This window comes from Trichechus manatus, unplaced genomic scaffold (genome assembly GCF_000243295.1).
Source record: "Trichechus manatus latirostris isolate Lorelei unplaced genomic scaffold, TriManLat1.0 scaffold00143, whole genome shotgun sequence".
NCBI classification, from domain to species: Eukaryota; Metazoa; Chordata; class Mammalia; order Sirenia; family Trichechidae; genus Trichechus; species Trichechus manatus.
In genome coordinates this window covers 1028857-1054627 of record NW_004444079.1, presented here as the reverse complement: position 1 = coordinate 1054627, position 25771 = coordinate 1028857, and the positions used below count along the sequence as shown (strand labels likewise).

General features: G+C 36.3%; 1 protein-coding gene across 2 annotated transcripts in view; it reads left to right on the top strand.

The window, feature by feature from the left end:
* The window catches only part of ARHGEF12 (Rho guanine nucleotide exchange factor 12), a 166346-nt gene that overhangs the window by 1371 nt on the left and 139204 nt on the right, over positions 1-25771 (top strand). The gene's annotated exons all lie outside the window — the stretch shown is intronic.

The window sequence follows — 25771 nt, the reverse complement described above, 5'->3', positions numbered from 1 at the left end:
GGGGGGGGGGGGGAATCATGGCACTTGATTTTAATTACTATATTTTAATATTTCATTTTCTAAAAAACATTTGCCTTTAAGGGATATAAATCCTAGGTGAATTATGTAGTCAAACGTGGCAGGTGGGTTTGTTGAATTCTTTGTAGTAGTACCTAATGAAATTGCATCGTTGTGTTTGGTGAATTGAGCTAGCCCATATCTGGTTGAAGTGGAGCTCTCCTTACTCTTATTGTTCTTTTGAATAGTAGGTTAAGAGATAAAGTATATTTATTCCTTTACCATATTTTGTTTTTCAATTTATTATGGCACTGTATCCTGAACCCAAATTTCAGCTTTTTTTTTTTTTTTTTTTAAGTCAGCCTTCCAACTATTACATCACACACACAAAATAGATCAAATAACTGAATTAGAGGGCCAGGTTTTAAAAAACATTTTGATGAAAAGTGCAACAATAGAGCTCCTGCAGAAAGTTGCTGAATTTCCTAATAGGAGAATTTCAAGACTAATTGTAAGACTAATTTGTTGATTTTAAAAGAGCCAAATTCCATTATCATACCATAACAGCTACTCCAGAAACAGAAGAACTTCCTTTTCCTGTTGATGCTTTCCAGTGTCTTGTGAATGTTCACCTAGAAGATTCCATTAAATATTTAAACTATTTATATTTATTTCTTTGGTTGTGTATTTTTTAAAAGGGGTTTTAATTTTCAATTAAATCATTTTAATTTTTCTGAGAGCACATTCAATGTGCTTTCTTCTAGTTATCCCCATTTCTTTCTCCTTTCAGGGTATTTTACTTCTGAGAAAGCACCTTCACAGGCGTGTGGGTAATTGTTTTCCTGGTTTATTCAATTCCTACTCTTTCTGTTGAGCTTGTAGACAGAAAGTCTGATTAGGAACTAAGGTGGTGTTAGTAGTTTTTATTGTGATGCTAGAGGTGTCTAATTTTGTAGAAACAGAATTTAGGGTCACCAACTTATTCCACACATAAATCACCTAAAAGCATCCGTTCTTCAACTTTGCTTCCCAGGCTTTTCTTCATGTTTTCATTATCTTAGAAATTAAATCTTGGGATTTGTGCCCTTTTTATAACTTGGATGAGGGATAGACGTTCAATTAGCATGCAGTTATTGAAAGCCTGTTCATTGCCCAGCACTGCGCTAGGCACAAAAGGTAAGTATTCTAAGATTAACCTGCAGATTGGTTTGGGTATTGACATCCTTGAACTGGTTCAGGTGTTGCCTGGTTTTAGACATTTTTAGGTGGAAAAAGACCCTTTAAAACCAACTTTATTTAATAAGTGCTGCTGAGACAGTATGGATACCTGTTTCTCAGAATTTATTACTAGTTTTTTTTTTTAACATACTAGGTTTTTTTTAAACAAAAAATATTCTTATGTGACCACTACTTCTTTTTTAAACCTGTCTTAGTCTGTAAATATCTTACTCTGTAAACATCAAGCTCTTTAGGAGAGTAGTTGTCCTTGACTTGAACCAGATGTTGGGGTGAAGTCTGGAAATACTGGTTTAGTAGTATTTTTGAGCCAGGGGGACCTTAATAGAGTTACGAGTATAGAATAGTCAGTAGCTTCCTCTCAGCCCTACCTACTTCATCCTCTTTTCTCACTGTCTAACTCCAGTGTATTGTACGTATATTTTGCTGATTCTGGAGCTATTGGTAAATTAACAGTGGCAGTGTAGCTTTTAAAAGATCCTTTCAAGTCTGAAGTAGTGTATGTGGTATGGCTTTGTTTTGTAGTGTGTGCAGAACCCCCCGGCCAGCTGTGTGAGTTAGAGTTCTTTCATTGTGGTGCTTCTGACTACAGAGTCTATCTGTCCTCAGCTGAAATCAGACTTGCTGGTTTGGGCGTTGCTCTGTTTTGCAGTTTGTGGCAGGCGACACATGGCTGAACAAGATAAGAAGGGTTTTATTCTTGTGGTAGGAACGTGCTGGGGCTGGGATGGAATTCGGCTATGTTTAGGCTCTGATTGGTCACTTTGGATACTCAGAACTCTGTTATATCCTGTTATTATTTTGCAGTTAAATTAACACGTTCACTTACTCCCTTCTCATCTTCTACTGTCCCCTCCTTTTTTTTTTTTTTTTTTAATAAAAAGGTATAGTCAGAGATTTAAAACCTAAGTTGTATTCATGGTAGCTACTGTTTTTATGTAGTGTATCTGAACAGCTTTAAAAAATCAAAGCAACTGCCAGTTTCTTGCTTAGTAACTTTTGTGAGACCTGAACACTGTAGTTTTCATCTTTTACAGTAAGCACTTGAAAAGTGGCAGAAATGTCTGATTGCTGCTTTTGGGTCTGCATTGATTGCTGTATTCAGTCCTAAAATATATATGCCTAATTGTTTCCAATCCTTCTAGTTGTCTTTCTTTCCCTGAGAGTATAGCACACGTGGGGTCGCTGTACATCGGAATTGACTGATGGCAACTGGTACTGGTACAGCAGTTGGGATTTCTTCTGAGAGGTAGAGTGGGGAGAATGCTCTTTCAAGAATTCAATAAATTATTTCAGGATAGATTCTGTAACAGTGATTTTTCAGGCACAATACAGGTAGAATTTTGATATAAGGGCCCTTCTTGAAATAAATGGACCTTTGGTCTCTTCTAGGGCTTATGGATTTTATTGGTTTTGATTTGTAGATAAAGAAAGGTTTTTGATGTAATGGTATTTCTTAGCACTGAATTCAGCTTTAACCTTGTTTAAGCAAACTTTTAACATGAGTGTGGAAGCCTATGACTTTATGTGCATGTTGTGTTGTTAGGTGCCATCAAGTCGGTTCCACCTCATAGTGACCCTATGTACAACAGAACAACAGAACAAAACGTTGCCTGGTCCTGCGCCATCCTCACAGTCATTGCTGTGTTTGAGCCCATTGTTGCAGCCACTATGTCAGTCCATCTTGTTGAGGGTCTTGCTCTTTTTTGCTGACCCTCTATTTTAACAAACATGACGTCCTTCTCCAGGGACTGGTCCCTCTTGATAACATGTCCAAAGTACGTGAGACAGAGTCTCGCCATCCAGGTTTCTAAGGAGCATTCTGGCTGTACTTCTTCCAAGACAGATTTGTTCATTCTTCTGGTAGTTCATGGTATAGTCAATATTCTTCGTCAACACCATAATTCGAATGTATCACCTCTTTGGGCTTCCTTATTCATTGTCCAGCTTTTGCATGCATATGAGGCGGTGGAAAACACCATGGCTTGGGTCGGGCACATTTTAGTCACCTAGTAATTAACATTTTCATTCATGATATCTTTTCTGCAAAAATCGCTGTATAATGCTTTTAATTAAAAAAAAAATTTTGAGGTTGCATGAGTCATCTACAAGATGGAATTGTTTATAAAATTTACTTATAAAGTCCGTCAGTTGATAAATACAAAATTGAAACTGGGGATAAGGTCATAGTGCTAGCTTTGTATTCACTTTTATTTTTGTCTTTTAGTTGCTCAGTATAAAATTCTGATTCACAGAGGTATGCAAAAATAATTCATTTGTACAGTTTTACATTAGTGAACATGTGCATACCCTGTTACCATTGAGTCGATTCTGGCTGATAGTGACCCTATATAGGACAGAGTAGAATTGCCCCACAGGGTCTCCAAGGAGCGCTTGTAGATTCAAACTGCTGACCTTTTGGTAAACTACTGCACCACCAGGGTAAATTTTTTTAAAAAGTACAGAGCTATATAGTCTTCCTAATTAATGGCATGTTTGTAAGATATTCAGATTTATTCAGTGAGATAACAAGAGAAGCTTTATTTGAAATCATTGCAAAAATATATTAACTTGGTAGCACCTCCTAACGCATTAGTCTACAATTGTTAAAATGTTGTATATAACATTGGGTTACCATGTAGTTTTTTTTAAAACAAAGTTTGAGTTTTCAGTTTAAAAAATGAAAATTGAGGCAAACATTTATGGAACCCAGGAAGCATCTCTGGAGCGCTGAGATTCCAGGGAAAACAGTTTGAAAGTTTTTGAGTATACATACCTGGCTTCCTCCATCTAAAAACCCTGCAGAAGTGAGTATAAATTGCCTACCAAACTGATAGGGGTCACAGAAACAGCAGGCTATTTTAATGGCCCAACAGGGTTAACTGGAGGGACTTACATCAAGGTTGTCAGACAAAGTTACTGGAAATATTTCTTATCACATAATTGCTCATCTCCTAGAAATTGACCATGCCGTATTTTGAGGAATGGGAAGCATAATTTCATTCTGCCTCCTCTATTAAAACTTGATTTTGATAATGTTTTAAAGCTTTATTTGAAGAAATGCTCGTTTCCCTTTTAGGGGTCTTCGAAATACTGCCGTTTGAACTGAAGCTTTAAAATCTGCAAAATTATAAATATTTTGTTTCCTTTTGAATAAAATATTTTTGTTGCTGTTAGTTGCTGCGAAGTTGATTCTGACTCACAGCGACACCATGTGACAGAGTAAAACTGCCCCATAGGGTTTTCTATTCTGTAATCTTTACAGGAGCAGATCACCAGGTCTGTTCTCCCTTGTGGCCGCTGGGTGGGTTTGAGCGCCAACCTTGGGTTAGCAGCAGAGCCCTTAACCTTTTGTCCACCAGGGCTTCTTTTTGAGTAAATAGCCTCATGTATGTAATAATATTCTGGTAGTATAATGCTTTGACACTTACAGTGTTTCCACTCAGGCTGGGGCAGATCATATTTCCATCCTTTACACCTCAGGAAACAGGCTCATAGGGCTTAAGTCAAGATACAGAATTGGATAGGACAACCAGAATTTTAACCTAGATTTTCTGGCTCTGAAGTCCTTTGCTTTTTTCACTGTATCTCATTGTCTTTTTCTGTATATTATTTTTCTATCCTACTTTTCTTTTGTGACTTTCCAAATTGACCAAGTCAGAGCTGGATGTTTCTCTTACAGGATACTTTCTAGTACCTTATCTATTCTAATTTTAAATATCTCTAGGGGATAAAGCTTTCGTCACTTCCTCAGGAGACTGAACAACAATCTGATAGCTCTTGTAGTCAGGAAGTTTTTCCTGATCTTTAGCTCAAACTTTTAAGTTGTTCTGTTACTTGTATATACTTGTTGTACACGCTAAATATTGCTCTTCTCCAGTTTTATATGACTGTAAATGTCACACAGTTACCTCTCACCCTTATTTTTTGCTTAGTCAAATTGTATGATTTCTGTTGATCCCTAGTCTAAAAATCAACCTGTCCTTCTTAATATTTTATTAGATTTTCCCAGTTGCTCTCCTAGTACCAAATGTGATCCATCTTCCTACCCCCAAGTTGCTCTCTTAGTACAAAATGTGATATTCTGTGTTTTATCTTCATCAATATTCTAGAGCAGCAAGTTCCAACTTTACTGTGATTCAGAGGATCTTCAGTTTTCTCTAGGCATGGCCCAAGATTATGGGTAAAGAGATTCTCAAGATCATTTTAATTCACTTTTATTTTAGACAATTTTTAGAATGGATGGGAGATGTCACAATCAAATAAAACAATGTATACACTTATGCAAACAGTGTAATTACCAAATTGACTAATTAAGCAATTACTCATGTTATAAAAGGCTTCTTTACAGAATGGCTCTTTCAAGTAAGTGACAGATGGGTTTGTTGTTGTTATTAGTTGCCATTGCAACTCATGGCAACCCAATGTGTGCAGACTAGAACTGCCATAGGGTGTTCAAGGCTGTGACCTTTCAGAAGCAGATCTCCAGGCCTGTCTTCTGAGGCACTTCTGGGTGGATTAGAACCACTAGCCTTTTGGTTAGTAGTCAAGGACTTAACCATTTGTGCCACCCAGGATAGGGTACAGAAATGCTAAGCGTTAGGAGCCATTGTTAATTGAAAATCAATCAGAAGTGAAGATAAAACGTTTCTGAACTTGTAAGTAAGAGAAGAGATGTGATTGTAGCTATAAAGTAACATATCTATTGCAATATGGTGAGATACATCTGGAAGTTGTTACTCTTTTTTTTTTTTTGTTGCAGTAGCTTTTCAGTCTGTAATACTTTAAATTGTATGTTACTTTTTACCATTATTTATTAAATTTTGCCTTATTTTTGGTTTCCTGCTGTTTTTGCATATTAGTGAAAAGAAATATACCTATAATTCTTAGAAGTATTTCTTCCGGTAAAATGCACTTGTTAAAATTGAAATAACATTTTACTTTCTTGACACTTTGTTTACAAGAATTGTTACTGACTGATGACAAAAAACAGTAACAGAAATAAAAAGTCAATATTTAAATCATTATAAAATACATAAGATTATAGAATTCTTAAATATTAGTAAGGCCTTTTTTGTTGATACTGCTTTATAGTAATATTATTGAAATAGATGTTTTCACTCTTTCGTGTTTTGCTAGTTTTGTTTCCTCAGACTTTAGAATTTTAGAGACATGCCACATTTAGAGCATTTTATTTTTCAACTTAGAGTTCGTAGAGCACCAGAATAGCCAGACATGAAGGAAGTTGTTAAACTCAAAAAGAAGCCTGTGAAACTAGTGCCTGGAATAATTTTCTGCTTTTTGATTCTGCAGAGGTAATGCAGGATGGTGCTGAAGGTCAGAGGCTATGCCTAAATTACATAAGCGTATATTATTGACTTTCAGTTAACAGAAAATACACTAAGTTTACTTAATTGAATTAGTATGCACCAGTGCAGCTGACAGTTGAGATTCATACCAAAACAGAATCTTTTACTAATTTAAATGCCTAGTCCTAGATTTTGAGGTCATAGTCCCATGATAGGCCTGGGTGGCTTCCCAGTGTTGAGAGACAAGCAAATCTAATAGCCAATGAAAGATTAGATGTTCTGTCTTGGGACTGTGAGTAACAGTTCACACAGAAATTAGAAATACATCGGAGAACCTGGGTTAATTAATGCTTACAATTCGTTAGCCACTTAACCACACTGCTTTTTCTTTTGAAGTTATAAACCCTTTTGTAATGATTTAAGTCTTTTATTCAGAGACTGTAGTTTTGGTTGGATATTAAACATTTGAATGTTGATTTTCAGGTTCACGCACTCAAGATCAAAGAGGATTTTGTAGGTCTTCCATGGATTCAGAAAGTGTAGATTATTCTATTGTAGACAAACAGGAGACTTTATCAGCTATGTGAAGCAATTATAACGGAAGTTAATCATGTAATGCAGGAGGTGGCTATGTCTTGTCCAGCAGAGTAACAAGTCCCCAAAATACACTTAAATACACATAGGAAATCCTGTGAAGGTGCTTATACATGTCCTTCCATAGATTTTAAATGGGTTATCTACCTGTGTTCCAGACACAAACACAAATGTGGTTTGCCCAGTACAGTCTATGTGGTTTACTCAGAGGAAGTGGTTCTTGTGGGTGAAGGTCTGATCTTTTCAGAGATTGTCAGTGGCACATGCACTGTCAGCTTATTTCCTGTTTTATTGGCTGTTTAAGCTAGACCTTCTCGGGGCAAGTACTGCTGAAGGGGTATTTAAATATTTTGTAGTGGTCAGATAGATGTTGTATAATATCTACCTCTCAGGTGATATGAGAGTTAAATTAGTGTTTCTAAAGTGTTTTGAGATCCTAGGATGAAAAGTACAGATGTGTCCCTAATCATGTCTGCAAGTTACTGCTATGTGCAGATATTGCTCAAATTTAAGTAAAAACATATTCATGTAGTAAAGTGTTACCGAATTTGATTTCTGAAACCATCCACGTGTTGCTTAAATTCACTGCAAGAGCTATGGTTCAAATTCCGCTCCCCTCTACTTTTTTTTTTTTCCTTCTTACAACTCTTCTTTATAATTTTACCCTAGATGGGTTAACTTAATGGAGTAGATACCTTGTCTGTCGTGCTTGTTGAGGCTTGTTCATGAAACTTAATGCCTGGCACAAGCTTCTTTGCCAGTTTAACTGGCACACTCAAGTAACAAAATCGAGAAAATCTCTTGAGATCAGTGGTATAGAAAACCCTGTATTTGCTTTGTGAAACCTGAAGGAGAGCAAATGCATGGAATTGCATATGTCATACTCCTGAAGAAATTTCTTTCCTTTTTTCCTGCGTTTAGTCTTTTACATTAAAAAAAATTAACAATGAATGTTTTTTGGGGAGAGGCTTTCTTTAAAGCCAATTTGTCAACTAATCTGGTACCACAGTGGTGAAAGCGCTTGGCTGCTAACTGAAAGGTCAGTGGTTTAAACTCACTAGCTGCTCCGCAGGAGAAAGGTGTAGCAGTCTGCTTGCATAAAGATTTAAAAAAAAAAAGGTGCCATGGAGTCTCTTCCAACTCATAGTGACCTATAGGACAGAGTAGAGCTGCCCCATAGGGTTTCCAAGGAGCAGATGGCTGGTGGGTTTGAACTGCCAACCTTTTGGTTAGCAGCCGAGCTCTGAACCACTGTGCCGCCAGGGAAAACCCTATGAGACAGTTCTGCTCTGTCCTGTAGGGTTGCTTTGAGTTGGAATCAACGGGTTTGGTTTGATTTTTTTTTTTTTTCTTTAAGGAGGATAGTTGTTACTCATTTTAAATAGTTATTTCAGTCAGCCCTCTGTATCCATGGGTTACACATCTACGGATTCAACCAACCATGGATTGAAAATATTAAAAAAACTTATTTTTCTTGTCATTATTCCTTAAACAATATAGAATAACAACTATTTACATAACATTTACATTCTATTAGGTATTATAAGTGATCTAGAGATGATTTAAAGTATACAGGAGGTATATAGATTATATGCAAATACTATGCCATTTTATATAAGGACTTGAGCATCCTCAGAGTTTGGTATCCACGGGGGTACTGGAACCAATCCCCCATGGATACTGAGGGAATGATTGTATTTGCTTTATTATTTTTATTATTTTTTAATGCTGAAAAGCATAAAGAAGAAAAAATGGCCAAAATCGTCCAACTACCTAGATAATGCTGTGGAGATTTAAAAAAAAAAAAAGTGTGTGTGTGTATGTGTGTAAGAAAACTTGAGCAATATATAATGGTATAAAATTAAAAATCTCTTTCTTTGATCATTCTCCTACCCCTACACACCCACTAGTTCTTAGGGCCTGTCCCCAAAGGTAACCACAGTTAAATTTTGGTCTGTTTTCCAAAGCCTTATTTTTTTTGTATATACCAGCCTGTTATTTCAATATTTTTTGTACCTAGCCTATGGTAGTCATCTTTTGCTAGATTATGCTGCCCTAGCAGCACATTCAAATTTCAGTGGCTTATAAAACTGGTTTATTTTTTGCTCACATTATATGATGTCAGCTGTGGATTGGCTGCAGCATTGCTTCATGAGTTTAGTTTTGAAACCGTGGCTGAAGGAGCAGCCCCTGTCTGAGATATGCCATTATCATGGTGGAGGGAAAGAGCAAGAAGACTGGTGCAAACATGCAATGGCTTTTAAAGCTTCTACTCAGTCGTGGTGTACATCACATTAGCTCACATATCATTGGCCAGAGCAAGTCATATGGTCAAGCTCATTGTCTGTGGGCCAGGGTTGTGTACTCTTCCCACAGGTGGCATTGCAAGAGACATGATAATGAGTGAGGCTGTATAATCCTTTTAAAGAAGGAACAGTAATACAGTTTATCACAGGAGGTGTTCCATAAATGCTTGTTAAATGATTTGTTTTGAATCTGAGTTTTTTTTAAATGGAAAATTTCGAACACCTACAAAAGTAGAGGGAATGGCGTGGTGAACTTCGGTGTTTCTGTCATTAGCTTTAGCAGTTAGCAGTGCACAAATCTTGGTTGTTTCCTCCCCTCCCTCCCCACTGGATTATTTTGAAACAGTTGCCACATATCATGTAATTTCATTCATAAATATTTCACTAAGCATTTCTAAAAAAGATAAAGTCTGAAAGTGTGGCTGCTTATAGTAAATTCTGACTACCTAATAGTTTGAGATAATGGTATCAGGGACTGACAGGTATCAAGTAGGAGAGGAGGATGTTCATGGAGTGTATCTAGAATTTGAGAGCCAGAAACTTGTTTGGATTTCATTTTGAGTATTTCTGGGGGAGGCTTACAGCAGAATGTCATCTACTTTCCCAGCATCTTTTCTTCACTTGCATGTGTGTGTAGCCGAAGCAGGTAATTAACCTCTGGAAAAAATAACATTGCAACAGACTTGATTTGCAAGCAGTTGCATTTCTCTCTTAGCCTCTGTTGGAATGAAGCCAGTTGAAAGGAATCCCAGCCCTTAATGGCTCCATGTCTTCTGAAAGCTCTCAGTCAATGATGTTATTTACTCTGGAGAAGAACATAAGGATAATTTATAAAAATCCTGTATTCACCTATGCTGTTTGTTGTGTTGAGAAGGAATTCTGTCAGATCTCTAAGGTGATATAAAAGTAAGGAACTGAATCTTACCTAATAATTAAAGCCACTTCCAACTGCTCAGGTTAGTTGGTCTGAGGACCTTAAAACCTCCGTTTTGATTCAAGACATCAGAGATTTTATTAGCATATAATGTAATACAATAAGTCTGCTTGTCATTTGTACGGTTGTGGGGAGTAACAGGCATTACATTTTAGAGCTAGGATCATCAGTGGACCTTGTTTTTGTGGGGTATTATACAATAAACAGTAGGAAGCAGATTAAACAGATTTAAAGAGTTGGTTGGTTGGCAGGTGACAGTGAGGTGGTCAGAGGATTTATACAGCTTACTGAATAAATAATTGTATATAACTTGATGAAAATATTTTAATATAGTACCACTATCAAATTAATTGTATCATCTTAACTGGCTTCTTTCATGGGTGTAGACAAATTTATATTAATCTCTTATAGATATCCAAATGGCTTTAGTTTTCTTTAATTAAGTGATATTGTTAATCTCATTTCAGAATCCATATAGGGACTACAGTAAAAAATGGCTACTGTTGACTGTAAATAAAATTTATATTTAAATTTGAGTTTTTCTTGGCATTGAATTGATTCTGGCTTTGGTTGCTTGGAGTCATATAGTCTATTTAAAATCTAAACAAACAAACAAGTAAATAAATCTCTTTTTTCCATGGAGAATAACCGACTTGCCATTGTTCATGTTATTTTCCTGTTATAATTGGAAAACATTAGTTTTCAGAGATAATAGTTTGTCAGTACCTTTGTAAGGATAATATACTTGAACTTTGGTTGCATTTTAGTTGCATAATTTGGGGAGAAAAAAAAAAACAAACCTGTTGCAGTCAAGTTGATTCCGACTCATAGTGACCCCATACGACAGAGTAGAACTTCTCTGTAGGGTTTCCAGGGAGCGGCTGGTGGATTTAAACTGCTGACTTTTTGGTTAACAGCTGAGGCTGTTAACCACTGTGCCACCAGTGCTCCATTTGGGGAAAGGTTTGTGGTTTTTAGTTACTGTATTTACCAGAAGCCCTACATGATTAGAATTCTTGAGACAGTGTTTAAAGGTAAATTGGGTGTGTTGCCTGGATGTGAACAGTCAAAAATGAGAAGCTTCTCACCATGCAATTATAGCTTAATAGGATACAAGGTACAATTCTGTTTCCAAAAATAGAAATTAAGTCAAATATTATATGGATAAATATTAGCAATTAATTTTTACTTCCCTAGCAGAATTTTTTTTGAGACTACCCTCTTTATCAGATATAAAAATTAGCTTTTAAAGGAATAGGTATCTCAGCCCTTAATTATATTTTTATATATATATAATTTTTTTCTTTTCCTTCCTTTTTTTTTTGAAACCTGTCCATGTAAGAGAATAGTGGTGCAGTGGAAGGGAACTGAATGGGGAAAATGGAAAAGAGCCTGAATTTTGGTGTCTGTCAGACTTGTGCTACTTACTAAGCAAATTATTTAACCTTTCTGAACAATGGTTTAGTTCCCTCATCTATAAAAATTAGAATAATACTTGCTTTGCAGTGTTGTTATAGAGATTAAATGACAATGTATTTATGTAACTAGCACATAGTAAGAGATCAGTATGTTATAGCAGCTGCTATTGTTGAAACCTGAAAAATTAGCTAAGTTTTCCTAAAGCTTTTATTTATGTATGTAAGATGATTTTTAATTCATGCATTTTCAGCTGCTGCTGCTAAGAGGTTTTTTCCCCCCTTCCTGTTGAAAAAAATCCCGTTGCCCTGGAGTCACTTCTGATTCATAGCGACCCTCTATGACAGAGTAGAACTCCCCCATAGGGTTTCCAAGGAGCGGCTGTTGAATTCCAACTGCCCACCTTTTGGTTAGCAGCTGAGCCACCAGGGCTCCTTTTTTCCCTTGCTCTGATAATATTCCATATCCTTTATATTTTAAATTATAGGCCATTTTTGGAATTAAGATGCATTTGAATGTGAGGAGTAGATTTAAAAGAGACAGTTATCTCAGTTCAGACTGTAGATCAATAATGTTTATAGTTACAAAACGGGTAAGATTTTTAGGATTGGCAGTCAACTTTTAAATCTGCCTTTGATCACTTCGGATGTGTCCAGTTCTATATTTATCAATATTAATTTATTTGTTTATTTAGTAAATATTGAATGCCGGCTCTGTGTAGGTAGGTCTTTGTGTTGGCAAAGTTATTTTGAACTCTTGCTACCTGTTGATTTATATTTAAGAATTAGGAAATTTACCTGTAAGAGTGATAATTCATTGAATAGTGCTGAAGATAAAGGTGAAAAGTCATGTATATTTTGGGGAAGTAGGGATATGAAATCATAATTAATGATTAAATTTATTTTCCAAATTAAAAAAAAATTAATATGGTTACTTCTATTACATACTCTCTTTTTATCTTTTCTTTTTTATTTTATTTTTCAGTTTAATTATATTTTGGTGAATTGCTTAAGCTGAAATGGAAAGAGTGTGGCATAAATTGAAATTTGAGAAGCTTTAGATATTCATCAGTTTTGAATATGAAAGCTAAAACCTTAGAAGGAAGTCACATTTTAAGGATTAGGTTACTTTAGTCCCTACTTGGAGAACTTTTCTGCTCATTAGCAGCTTCTTTGAAGATAAGCCTGTGTTGTGTGCATCCAGTGAAAACTTGATACATATGGTGAAGATTTGGTCAGAGAAAGATTTTGAAAACTGTAGTTTGGTTAGCAAGGCAGTGTTAAATCATAACTTGTTACTTTACTATTTTAGACTTTAGGAGGGTGGCAAGATTGTGATATAGGTGAAATGAGCGGTTTTAAATAGATGAAATTTAGTCTTATAAAGAAATTTGTTACGTGATAAAGGATCTTACATTTATTGAGTATATACTAAGTGCTGAGCACTGTCCTAGGTACTTTCTATGTGTTGTCCTTTTTAATCTCCTTAACTCTATGTTAATATTATTGTCCCCATTTTAAAACAGAAAAATGAGGCTTTAAGAGGCTCGCTAACTTGTTCAAGGTCGCATGGTTTCTAAACAGAAGAGTTGGGGTTCGGATGACTCCAGTGCCCATTTTCTCTTGGCCTCTCAGCCCTCCTGATACTGAGTGACTCATCTGGGTCAGTCTTTTGAATCTTCTGGATGAACCCAGAAAGTAGATACTGTTTTCAGCACCATTAAAGCGTTTTCTTCACAGTATAGTTTTACAATTATATTTTATTCTTTCTGCTCGTAATTACCTATAGATGTATTCCTTTTTCCAGATTTCTGACACAAATAATTTTGTCTCATTTCTTCTAAGAAATGCCTACATTGTGTTTAGGTTTCTTATTCATTACTTTAAATGTACACACATCTGTAAACATTGGACTTTTTTGAAGCCTAATTTGTATTGCTTTTAAGCAGTTTTCCATCATAATTATTCTAAAATTATTTTAAGAAGTGTAAGCCTCATCTGATAGAAGTTTCGTGGTTTTGTGTGTGTGTTAAAGACAAAGCAGTAAAAAGTGACTTAAAAAATTGTTACATTATTTATATAAGGGGGGAAAAGGCAACAAATGAATGATTTTAATAGTAGATGGTCAGGCCTTTGTGAGGCATAGATAATATGATCAAATTGGATTCCGTTTTGTCTTAGTAAGAATCTGTTTGGTTAAATAGCAATGGAGATAATATTTTACTTTTAAACATTTCTTGTTATAGTAGTGATCTTCTCTTATCGTTCAGCTGACATTTTCTACCACTTAAAGAAATAAGTACATTGTCTCTTATTCTAGCTCTGGATTCATCTTCTGGGCCAAAAAACGTTGTTACTTTTAATCTTCATTTGTAAACGATTTTTTTTTTCTGTTACTGAAATTCTGTGGCATGAATCAGTCATTTTACTCTAGCCACTTTTTATGCCATAACATTGGAAAGAGAATTTGCCTGAGAGATATTTAGGTGTATGTTATTTTTAAAATTATAAATTGTTTTCTTACATTTTCTTAGCAAACTCAGATAATATAGAACAGGGCTGCGTAGATAGTTGGTTTAAAAAAGAAGCACACAAACCAAATCTTTGAATAAGTACCGTTCTAGGTAGAGAAGGACTAGAGAATTGTAGTTTGAGAATTTTACTATGTTTAAGATTTACAAAGAGGCTACATGCTAAAGGCAGTGTCCTTTGAAGCATTCTTATGGATGCAGAGACTTTTTAGCCCTTAGGGAGATCTACAGACATCCGCTATGCTGAGTTCTGGGAAGCTGCTTTTTCCCATGCTTGTAGCCTCCCTGTGGGGTAAAGGTCTGTTAATTTTGCATAAATATTTACCATATCTCATTTTAGCTAGCATTGCTTCCTATCACTGTTAGCAATAAGGAGACCTTTGCTTATCCAGCTTGAAAAGTTTACTGTTATCAATATGACTAGTCTGGAGAATGTTCTGTCATTTTTTGAGGATTGATGAAGTAAAAAACCTGATGGGGGGGGGGAAAATGAGGGGTAAACAGTCAGTTCACAGACCATAAATAATTTCGTTATTATAGAAATATTTGCCTATGCTTATTTTTTCCATATTTATTTTATTTTTTAAAATGAGGTTATTATCACAAACAGTGTAATTCACTTCACTCTTTTCACATCTAACAAATCAAATTAGTGTCACTGTCATATGTTTATTTGTATGATACTAGTAGTAATTTACCTTTGCATTTACCATACTTTTACAACTGTTTTCTCATTTGGTAACAGTAATAACCAGCTTCTCCTTATTAAATATAATTCTAGGTGTTTTCCAAACACTATGTTTAATACATATAACACTTCAAGGCAGATGTTACTACCATTGAGCAGATAAGAAAACTAAGACTGACTAGTCCAGAATTTCTCAGCTAGTACATTTTGGAACCAGGTTTAAAATCTGGGTCTTTTGATTCTTGTTTCATCGTATTTGTTACTGCACACAGTTTTGGGTAGCTCTCATTTTTGCGAAGTTAAAATGTAGACACAAGTAGAAAGTATAAAATTCACATGAGAGGTTTCAACCAAAGAAGATTATTTATTGGGTCTTTTGTCTTTTTTTATTGTGGTGCAAATACATACAATAAAACATTCCACAATCAATTCAGGTTTCTACGTGCACAATTCGGTGATATTGATTATACTCTTCATGTTGTGCAGCACTTATCCCTATCTTTTTCTGATTATAATACCATCATTAACATAAACTCAGTGCCCCCCAAACAAAAACTCCCCTTTTCCCTCTCCACCCCACCTTTGGTAAACCACTGATAAACTTTGGTTCCTATATATATATGCTTATTTCATATAAGTGAGGTCATACAGTATTTGTCCTTTTGTTATTGACTTACTTTGCTCATCATGTTTTCAAAAGGAGCCCAGAGACTCAGTGGTTAAGCGCTTGGCTGCTAACCGAAAGATTGGCGGTTTGAACCCACCCAGTGGCTTTGCTATCTACTTCTATAAAGGTTATGGCCAAGAAAACCACATGGGGCAGTTCTGCGCTATGAATTGGTATGAGTTGGCATCAACTCGATGGCACTCGTTAATGTTTTCAAGGTTCATCCATATCAGAGCATGTATCAGGACTTTATTTCTCTTTATGGCTGAGTAATATTCCATTGTATGTATGTACCGCATTTTGTTTGTGCATTCATCTGCTGATGAACATTTCGGTTGCCACCTTCTGGCTATTGTGAATAGTACTGCAGTGAACATTAGTGTGTAGGTTTCTGTTTGTGTTCCCACTTTCACTTTTTTTGGGTGTATACTTAGGGTTGGTCTTGCTGGGTCATATGGTAGTTGTATGTTCAACCTTTTGAGGATCCGCCAAACTGTACCATTTTGCATTCTCATCAGCAGTGGATGAGGGTGGTCAAAAAATTGCAGGAAATTGGATGAGAGTTCCAGTTTCTCACATCTTCTCCAACATCTCTTTGTTTTCTGTTTTTATTCATCACTGCCATTTTAATGAGGGAATGGTGACATTTCATTGTGGTTTTGATTTGTATCTCCCTCGTGGTTAATGGGAAACCCTGGTGGTGTACTGGTTAAGTGCTACAGCTGCTAACCAAAAGGTTGGCAGTTCACATCTACCAGGCACTCCTTGGAAACTCTCTGGGGCAGTTCTACTCTGTCCTTCAGGGTCACTATGAGTCGGAATCGACTCAGCAGCAACAGGTTTTGGATTAATGGTTAATGAGGGATCCCTGGTGGCACAGTGGTTAAGCACTCGGCTGCTAACGGAAAGGTCAGCGGTTTGAATCCACCAGGTTTGAACCCACCAGTGGCTCTGTGGGAGAAAGATGTGGCAGTCTTCTTCTGTAATGATTACAGCCTTGGAAACCCTACAGGGCAGTTCTACTATGTCCTGTGGGGTCGCCATGAGTCGGAATCAGCTCAAAGGCACACAGCAACAGTGGCTAGTGATGTTGAGCATCTTTTCATGTGCTTGTTGGCCATTTGAGTATCCTCTTGGGTGAACTGTCTATTGAAATTCTTTGCCCATTTTTTGAGTTGTCTGTCTTTTTGTTACTGAGTTGTACGTGTTTTTAAAATATATTTTAGATATTAGACCATTATCAGATAAATGGTTCCCCCAAATTTTATTCCAGTCTGTAGGTTGTCTCTTCACTTTGGTGATTAAGTCCTTTGATAAACAAAAATGTTTAATGTTTATGAGATCCTAGTTACCTGTTTTTTTTTTTGGTGCTCTTGCTTTTGTTGTTTTATCTGATAATCCCTCATTAAATACTAGGTCCGACAGTCATGCCCTTATATCTTCTAAGAATTTTATTAGTGTTCACATTTAGGTGTTTAATGCATTTTGAATTGGTTTTTATGTATGGTATGAGGCATGGGTCCTGTTTCATTCCAGTTTTTCCAGCACTGTTTATGGAAGAGGTTCTTTTTTCTCCATTGAGTAGACTTAGCTCTCTTGATCATAGATGTTTTCGTTTATTTCTGGACTTTCTAGTCCATTGGTCTATACTAAACCAAACCAAATCTGTTGCCACTGAGTCAATTCCAACTCATAGCGACCCCGTGGGAGAGAGTAGATCTGCCCTCCTAGGCTGGTAGATTTGAACTGCCGACTTTTTGGTTAGCAGCCGAGCTCTTAACCACTGTACCACCAGGGCTCCAGTGGTTATAGGTTTATTATTATATCAGTATCATGCTGTTTTGATAACTGTAACTGTATAACATGTTTTGAAGTCAGGAAGTGTGAGTCCTACTTTATTATTCTTCAAGATTGCTTTAGCTATTCAGGGTTCCTTACCCTTCCATATAAATTGGAGGATTGGTTTTTCCATTTCTGCAAAGATGGCTGTTGGAATTTTGATGAGGATTGTGTTGAATTTATAGATTGCTTTGGGTAGTATTGACCATCTTAACTATACTGAGCCTTCCATTACATGAACACAGACTGTCCTTCCATTTATTCAGGTCTTCCCTGGTTTCTTTCAGTAATGTTTTATAGTTTTCTGTGTATAAATCTTCCACGTTCCTGGTTAAATTTATTCCTGGGTGTCTCTTGTCTTCTAATGTAAATCATGTAAATGATTCCTAACTTGTGTTTTAGGGAACATCCAGAACAGTTTAATAGAGTGTAATTTTTTTGTTTCACCTAATTGTCCTGTGAGCCCCAACTTATCTCAGGCACTCAAGATAAAAGGTTGTATGTAAAATAGAATTGGTGTGTAATCCCCAAACTTTGATTTTCTTAGCATTAAAGGATCCAGTTTATTAATTGAAAAAGGCCAATCCATTTTGTTAGTCAAAAACAGTCCAGTATTTGCAATTTCGTGTGATTTATCCTATGAGCTGTCAATCAGTATGATTGCATCTTAGATCTTGTCATTGCTTGGAAGGATTCTACTTGCAAATCTTTGTGTTTTTCCACTCTTCCAAAAATCAGCTAGTGAAAACCGTATGGATCACAACAGTCTGATCCACAACTGATCATGGGGATGTCACAGGACTGGGCAGCATCTTTTATTATGCATCAGTTGCCCTGAGTCGGGGGCCAACTTGACAGCAGCTAACGGTAACAACAACAACCATCTATTTCTTTTCTCCCATATCCTTTTGCACGTACTCTGTGCCCTCATTGTCATCCCCGGACTTCAGACCTCTCTCATCTGATCCCATCTAGGGTCTCTTCCCTACTTTTTATTTATTTTTGGTTCAGTTCTTTTGCCATTTCCTTCAATTTTCCAACCACATATTAAATATAGTTAATAGGCTTCCTGGATTACTTATTATTTTTCTTTAGAGTAGCCTGGCAAAAGTATTTCAAGGATAATACTGTCTATTTTGACCTGTCTCACTCTTCCTTTACCTAATTAGGAGGTAGTAACCAAGACCATTAATCTAACCATTCATATATATATTAAATAAAAATTATGTACTAGGCACTGTAACATTTTATATATATTATTTTACTTAATCCTCATAAAGACCCTGTGTGATAGTTTTTTTTATATTTTTTAAAATTTTATTGCGCTTAGGTAAATGTTCACAGTGCAAATTAGTTTCTCATTCAAAAATTAACACACAAATTGTTTTGTGACGTTGATTGCAGTCCCCGCAATGTGTCAGCACACTCCGCCTTTGCATGCTGTGTTCCTTCCCCGTGTCAGTTTGTCCAGTTTTCTTGTCTCTTCCTGCCTTCTGGTCTTTGCTTTTGGGCAGGTGTTACCCATTTGGTTTCATTGATTGAACTAAGACACAGGTATCTCACCTGTGTTAGTGTTTGTTTTATAGGCCTGTCTAATCTTTGGCTGAAAGGTGGACTTTGGGAGTGACTTCCATTCTAAGTTAGCAGGGTGTCTGGGGACCATAGTGTCAGGGCCTCCTCCAGTCTCTGTCAGACCAGTAAATCTGGTCTTTTTTTGGTGAATTTGAATTTTGTTCTACATTTTTCTTCCATTCTGCCCAGGACTCTCTACTGTGATCCCTGTCAGAGTGGTTGGTGGTGGTAACCAGGCACCATCAAGTTCTTCTGGGCTCAGGCTGGTAGAGGCTATGGTTCATGTGATGCATTAGTCCTTTGGACAAATATTTTCTTTGTGTCTTTGGTTTTTTTCATTATCCTTTGCTCTGGATGGGATGGAACTGATATATGTATCTTAGATGGCCACTTGCTAGATTTTAAGACCCCAGACACTACTCACCAAAGAAGGATGTAGAACATTTTCTTTATGAACTGTGTTATGCCAGTTGACCTAGGTATCCCCGGAGACTATGATCCCCAGCCCTCAGCCCCAATGACTCGGTCCCTCAAGATGTTTGGATGTGTTTAGGAAGCTTCTATGACTTTGCCTTGGTCAAGCTGTGCTGATTTCCCATATATGGTGTGTTCTTTCCCTTCACCAAAGTTAACATTTGTCTACCGTCTAGTTAGTGATTTCTCCTCCCTCATAACCACCAAAGGTTATTTTTCTGTATGTAAAGCTTTTCTTGAGTTTTTATGATAGTGGCTCATACAATATTTGTCCTTTTGTAATTGACTTATTTCACTCAGCGTTTAATACCCTCCAGATGTATCCATGTTGTGAGATGTTTCACAGATTCATCATTTTTCTTTGTTGTTGTGTAGTATTCCATAATTTGTTTGTCCATTCATCTGTTGATAGGCACTTAGGTTGTTTCTGTCTTTCTGCTATTGTGAATAATGCTGCAGTGAACATGGGTGTGCATATGTCTACTCGTGTGATGGCTCTTATTTTTCTAGGATATATTCCTAGGAGTGAGATTGCTGGATCCCATGGTATTTCTATTTCTGGTTTTTAAGGAGGTGCTATATCATTTTCCATAGTGGTTGTACTGTTTACATTCCCACCAGCAGTGCATAAGAGTTCAGTCTCCCCACAACCTCTCCAACATTTGTCATTTTCTTTTTTTTTGATTAGTGCCGGTAATGTTGTGCTGAGATGGTATCTCATTGTAGTTTTGATTTGCATTTCCCTAATGACTAATAATCTCCAGCATTTCCTCATGTGTCTGTTAGCCATCTGAATGTCTTCTTTGATGAAATGTCTGTTCATATCCTTTGCTCAATTTTTAACTGGATTATTTGTCTTTTTGTTATTGAGGTGTTGAAGTATTCTATATATTTTAGAGATTAGACCCTTGTCAGATATGTCGTAGCCAAAATTTTTTTCCCAGTCTGTAGGTTCTCTTTTTATTCTTCTGGTGAATTCTTTTGATGAGTGTGTTTAATTTTTAGGAGCTCCCAGTTATCTAGATTCCCTTCTGGTGTTTGTTCATTGTTAGTTATGCTTTATATTGAATTTATGCCATGTATGAGGGCCCCTAAGATTGTCCTTATTTTTTATAACACGATCTTTATCATTTTAGGTTTTATATTTAAGGTCTTCGATCCATTCTGAGTTAGTTTTTGTATATAGTGTGAGGTATAGGCCCTGTTTCATTTTTTTACAGATGGACATCTATTTTTGCTAGTACCATTTGTTAAAAAGACTGTCTTTTCCCCCATTTAATGGATTTTGGTCCTTTGTCAAAGATCAGCTGACCATAGGTGAATGAATTTACATCTGGGTTCTCGATTAAGTTCTATGTGTCTGTTGTTGTACCACTACCAGGCTGTTTTGACTACTGTGGCTGTATAGTAGGTTCTGAGATCAGATAGTGTGAGGACTCCTACTTTGTTCTTTTTCTTCAGTAATGCTTTGCTTTTCCAGGGCCTCCTTCCTTTTCATATAAAGTTGATAATTAGTTTCTTCATCTCGTTAAAGAATGCTGTTGGTATTTGGATCAGGGTTGCATTATATCTGTAGATCTCTTCCGGAAGGATTGACATCTTCACAATGTTGAGTCTTCCTATCCATGAGCATGGTATGTTTTTCCATTTTTGTAGATCTCTTTTGGTTTCTTGCAGTAGTGTTTTATAGTTTTCTTTGTATAGGTCTTTTACATCCTTGGTTAGATTTATTCCCAAAGTAATTTATCTTTTTAGGGGCTACTATAAATGGTATTGTTTTCCTGATTTCCTTTTCAGAGTTCTCTTTTTTGGTGTATAGGAATCCAACTGGTTTTTGTATGTTGATTTTGTATCCTGTAACTGCTAAATCTATTAGTTCCAGTAGTTTTCTTGTGGAATCTTTTGGGTTTTCTACGTACAGTATCATATCATCTGCGAATAGGGATAGTTTTACTTCTTCCTTTCCAATTTGGATGCCCTTTATTTCTTTTTCTTGCCTTATTGCTCTAGCCAGGAGTCCCAGCACAGTGTTAAATAGGAATGGTGATAAAGGGCATCCTTGTCTTGTTCCTGTTCTCAGGGAGAATGCTTTCAGCCTCTCTCCACTGAGAATGATGTTGGCTGTTGGTTTTGTATTGTTGTTATGTACTCTTGAGTCGATTGCAACTCATAGCGACCCCATGTGACAGAGCAGACTGTTCCATAGGGTTTCCTAGGCTGTAATCTTTATGGGAGCCAACTGCCAGGTTTCTCTCCCCTGGAGTGACTGGGTGAGTTTGAACTGCTGACCTTTTGGTTAGCAGTCAAGCACTTAACTATTGTGCCACTATGCTCCTTGTGTTGTATAGATACCCTTTATTGTTTTGAGGAATTTCCCTCCTATTCTGTTTTATTGAGAATTTTTATCAGGAAAGGTTGTTGGACTTTATTGAATACCTTTTCTGCGTCAATTAAGATGATCATGTAATATTTTTTCTTTTGTTTAATTTATGTGATGGATTACATTGATTGATTTTGTAATGTTGAACCATTTTTGCATACCTGGTATGAATCCCACTTGGTTGTGGTGTATTATTTTTTTGATCTGTTGCTGACTTCCCTTGGCTAGAATTTTGTTGAGAATTTTTGCATCTATATTCATGAGAGCTATTGGTCTGTAATTTTCTTTTTTTGTAGTGTCTTTGCCCAGCTTTGGTATCAGGGTTATGCTGACTTCATAGAATGAATTTGGGACCATTCCTTCCTTTTCTGTACTCTGAAATAATTTGAGTAGTACTAGTGTGAGCTCTTCTCTGAATATTTGGTAGAATTCTCCAGTGAGGTTGTCTGGGCTAGAGTTTTTTTCGTTGTTGTTGGGAATTTTTTTTTATTAACCTCTTTAGTATTTTCTCTTGTTATGGGTCTGCTCAGATTTTCTGTCTGAGTTTGTGTTAGTTTAGGTAGGTAGTGTAATATATAGAAATTTATCCATTTCCTTTAGGTTTTCACATTTTTGGAGTACAGTTTTTCTTATTATTCTGTTGTGATCGTTTTTTATTTCACTTGGGTCTGTTGTAATGTTCCCCATCTTGTTTCTTATTTGGGTTATTTGTTTCCTCTCCTGTTGTTTTGTCAGTTTGGCCAGTGGTTTGTAGATTTTGTTGATCTTTTCAAAGAACCAAATTTTGATCTTGTTGATTCTCTTTTTTTCTGTTCTGTATTTCATTTATTTCTACTCTAATCTTTATTATTTCCTTTCTTCTGGTGACCGTGGGCTTCTTTTGTGCTTCTCTTTCTGTTTGTTTGAGTTATAGGGGTAACGTTTTCATTTTGGCCCATTCTACTTTTTTTGATGTGTGCATTGTTTGCTATTAACTGAACTCTGAACACTGCCTTTGCTGTGTCCTAAAGGTTTTGGTATGATGTGTTTTCATTCTCATTTGATTCTAGGAATTTTTTGATTGCCTCTTTGATTCCTTCTATTACACAGTTGTTTTTAAGCAAGGTGTTACTCAGTGTCCATGTATTTTTTTTTCCTTGCTCTTCCTGTGAATTAATTTATACTTTTATGGCATTGTGATTGGAAAGAATGCTTTGTATTATTTTGATGTTTTGATGGTTGCTTTGTGGCCTAAAATGTCTATTCGGGAGAATGTTCCATGTGCGTTGGAAAAGCATATATACTTTCCTGTGTTGGGTGGAGTGTTCTGTATATGTCTGTGAGATCCATTTGGTTGATTGTGGCCTTTAGATGTTCTGTATCTTTGTTGAGTTCCTTTCTGGATGTTGTCTCCTTTACTGAGAATGGTGTGTTGAAGTCGCCTACTATTAATCATGGAACTGTCTGTTTCTCTTCTCAGTGCTGTTAGTTACAGTTTGTTTTAGGTATTTTGGAGTTCTGTCATTGGGTGCAGAGATATTTATTAAGATTATGTCTTCTTGGTGGATTGTCACTTTAATCATTATATAATGTGCTTCTTTTTATGGTGGATTGTGTCTTAAAGTCTATTTTATGTGAGATTAATATTGCCACTCCTGCTCTTTTTTGATTACTGTTTGCTTGATATTTTTTTCCCATCCTTTGATTTTTAATATATTAATGCCTTTGTGTCTAACATGTGTCTGTTATAGATAGCATATTGATGGGTCGTGTTTTTTAATCCGTTCTGCCGGTCTCTGTCTCTTTATGAGTGTATTTAAGCCATTTACATTCATTGTTGTCATATTGTTGTGCATTTTTTTGTGGTGTTGATGTCTTTGTTCCTATTATTTTTCTTGTGCTGAGCTCTTTTTGTTTGTGGAACTTCTTTCGTTATTATAGAGTTTGTGTTTAATGAGTTTTTTTGTTTTTCTTCTTTTTTATTTTGATGAGTAGGTTTGTTGATTTTCTTTGCAGTCGTCTTGAAATTTACCCTTATCTTCCTGAGTATGAATGAGTCTTTCGTTACTTGATATTGGCTTGACTTCTTTTCCATTTGAAAGTTCTGTACCTACACTGTTTATTCTCCCTTTATCGTCTTGACCTTGTTATCATTTATAGATTGATGTCACTGTTTCCTCATTTAAAGTCTTTTAGCTTTGTTTTTATTATTGAGAGTTCTTTACCTAGGTTGGTATTTGGTTGATGCTGTCCTGTGTCCTATACTCTGGTTGTTGTCTTATGTTGGTTCTCTAACTGAAAGACTCACTTTAATATTTCTCGTTTGGTTTGGTTTTTATGAATTCCCTTAATTTCCGTTTATCTGGAAATATCCTAATTTCACCATCATATTTGAGATTCAGTCTTGTAAGGTATATTACTCTTGGTTGGCAGTTTTTTCTGTCAAGGTTTTATATATGTCATCTCATTGCCTTCTTGCCTGAATATTTTCCACCAAGTAATCAGAGCTTAGTCTTACTGTTTCCCCTTTGTAAGTGACTTCTTGTTTTTCTTGAGCTGCCCTCAGGACTTTTTCTTTGTCTTTGGTTTTCCAAGTGTGATTATGATCTCTCTAGGTGACTTTTTTGGGGGTCTGTCCTATGTGGGGTTCATGGAGCTTCTTCGATGGTCAGCTTTTCATCTTTTATGATATTTTGGAAGTTTCTGCTAACAAATCTTCAACAGTCTTCTTTGTGTTTTCCATTTTCTTCCCCTGTTCTGGAACTCCAATCATGCACAAGTATTTGCTCTTCATTGTGTCCCACATAATTCTTAGGTTTTGTTCGTTCTTTTTCTGATTTTTCCTCAAAGTAATAGCAATGGATTTATCTTCAGTCTCTCTGATTTTGTCATCCATTGTTTCAAGTTTGCTCCTAAAACTTTCTATCGAGTTGGCCATTTCTTAGATTTTGTTTATCTTTTGGATTTATAGTTGCTGTTTTTGTACGATTTCTAATTTTTTATTTACTTTGAGGTTTTGTTCTTGTATTATTTTCCTGAATTATTCTCTTGCTTTTTCTGTGTTTTCTTTGATTTTGAGTGTGTTTTCACTGATTTTGTCTGTGTTTTCCTTCATCTCTTTCCTAATCTCTTGGAGAGCCTTATACATAGACTTTTGAATTCCATATCAGGTAGTTCCAATGCCTTATTTTTTTTTCTTTTTTCTTTTTTCTTTTTTTTTACCAGAAGGTTATCTAATTCTTTATTTTGGTCACTTGCTGGAGCCATCTTTCCTGTTTTGTTTTGTTTTGTTTTTTTTAAAATATGTTTTGATAATTGCTGCCTCCGAGACATTAAATTATTATTTTCTTTATTTATTGATTGTATGTTTGTATTGTTCAGCTTTTTTGTTTTGTTTTGATATGTCAGGGCAGATAGGCCAGGCGTTCTTTGATGCTTGCTTGTCTGTGGGCATGATAACTCTTACCACCTTTTCTGGGTGGGCAGGGCAGCAGCAGGCAGGGCAAGCCTGCTTTGTTGTACACTGGTTTGGCAAGGTGGCTGAGAGCAAACTGGGTGGGTGCTGTTTGCCTTCTAATGTTGGTCCAGCAGTGTGGGAGCATCCGCAGCCCCTCATGAAATGGGCAGATGTGTCGGATGGGGAGTAGTACGGGCTTGCTTCCTACTGTTTGGTAGCTGGTCGAGTGGTGAGAGGGTAGAGTCAGTGTAGGCCAGATGTGGTGGCAGTCCTGAATGCTGGAGACACTGTAGCCATGGTGGTGTGGTGGAGGCCGGCAGAAATGGCGGTGAGGTGGTGTACAGGGCTAGGTACGAGGGAAACAGAAAAGAAAAAATAGAAAAACAGAAAAAA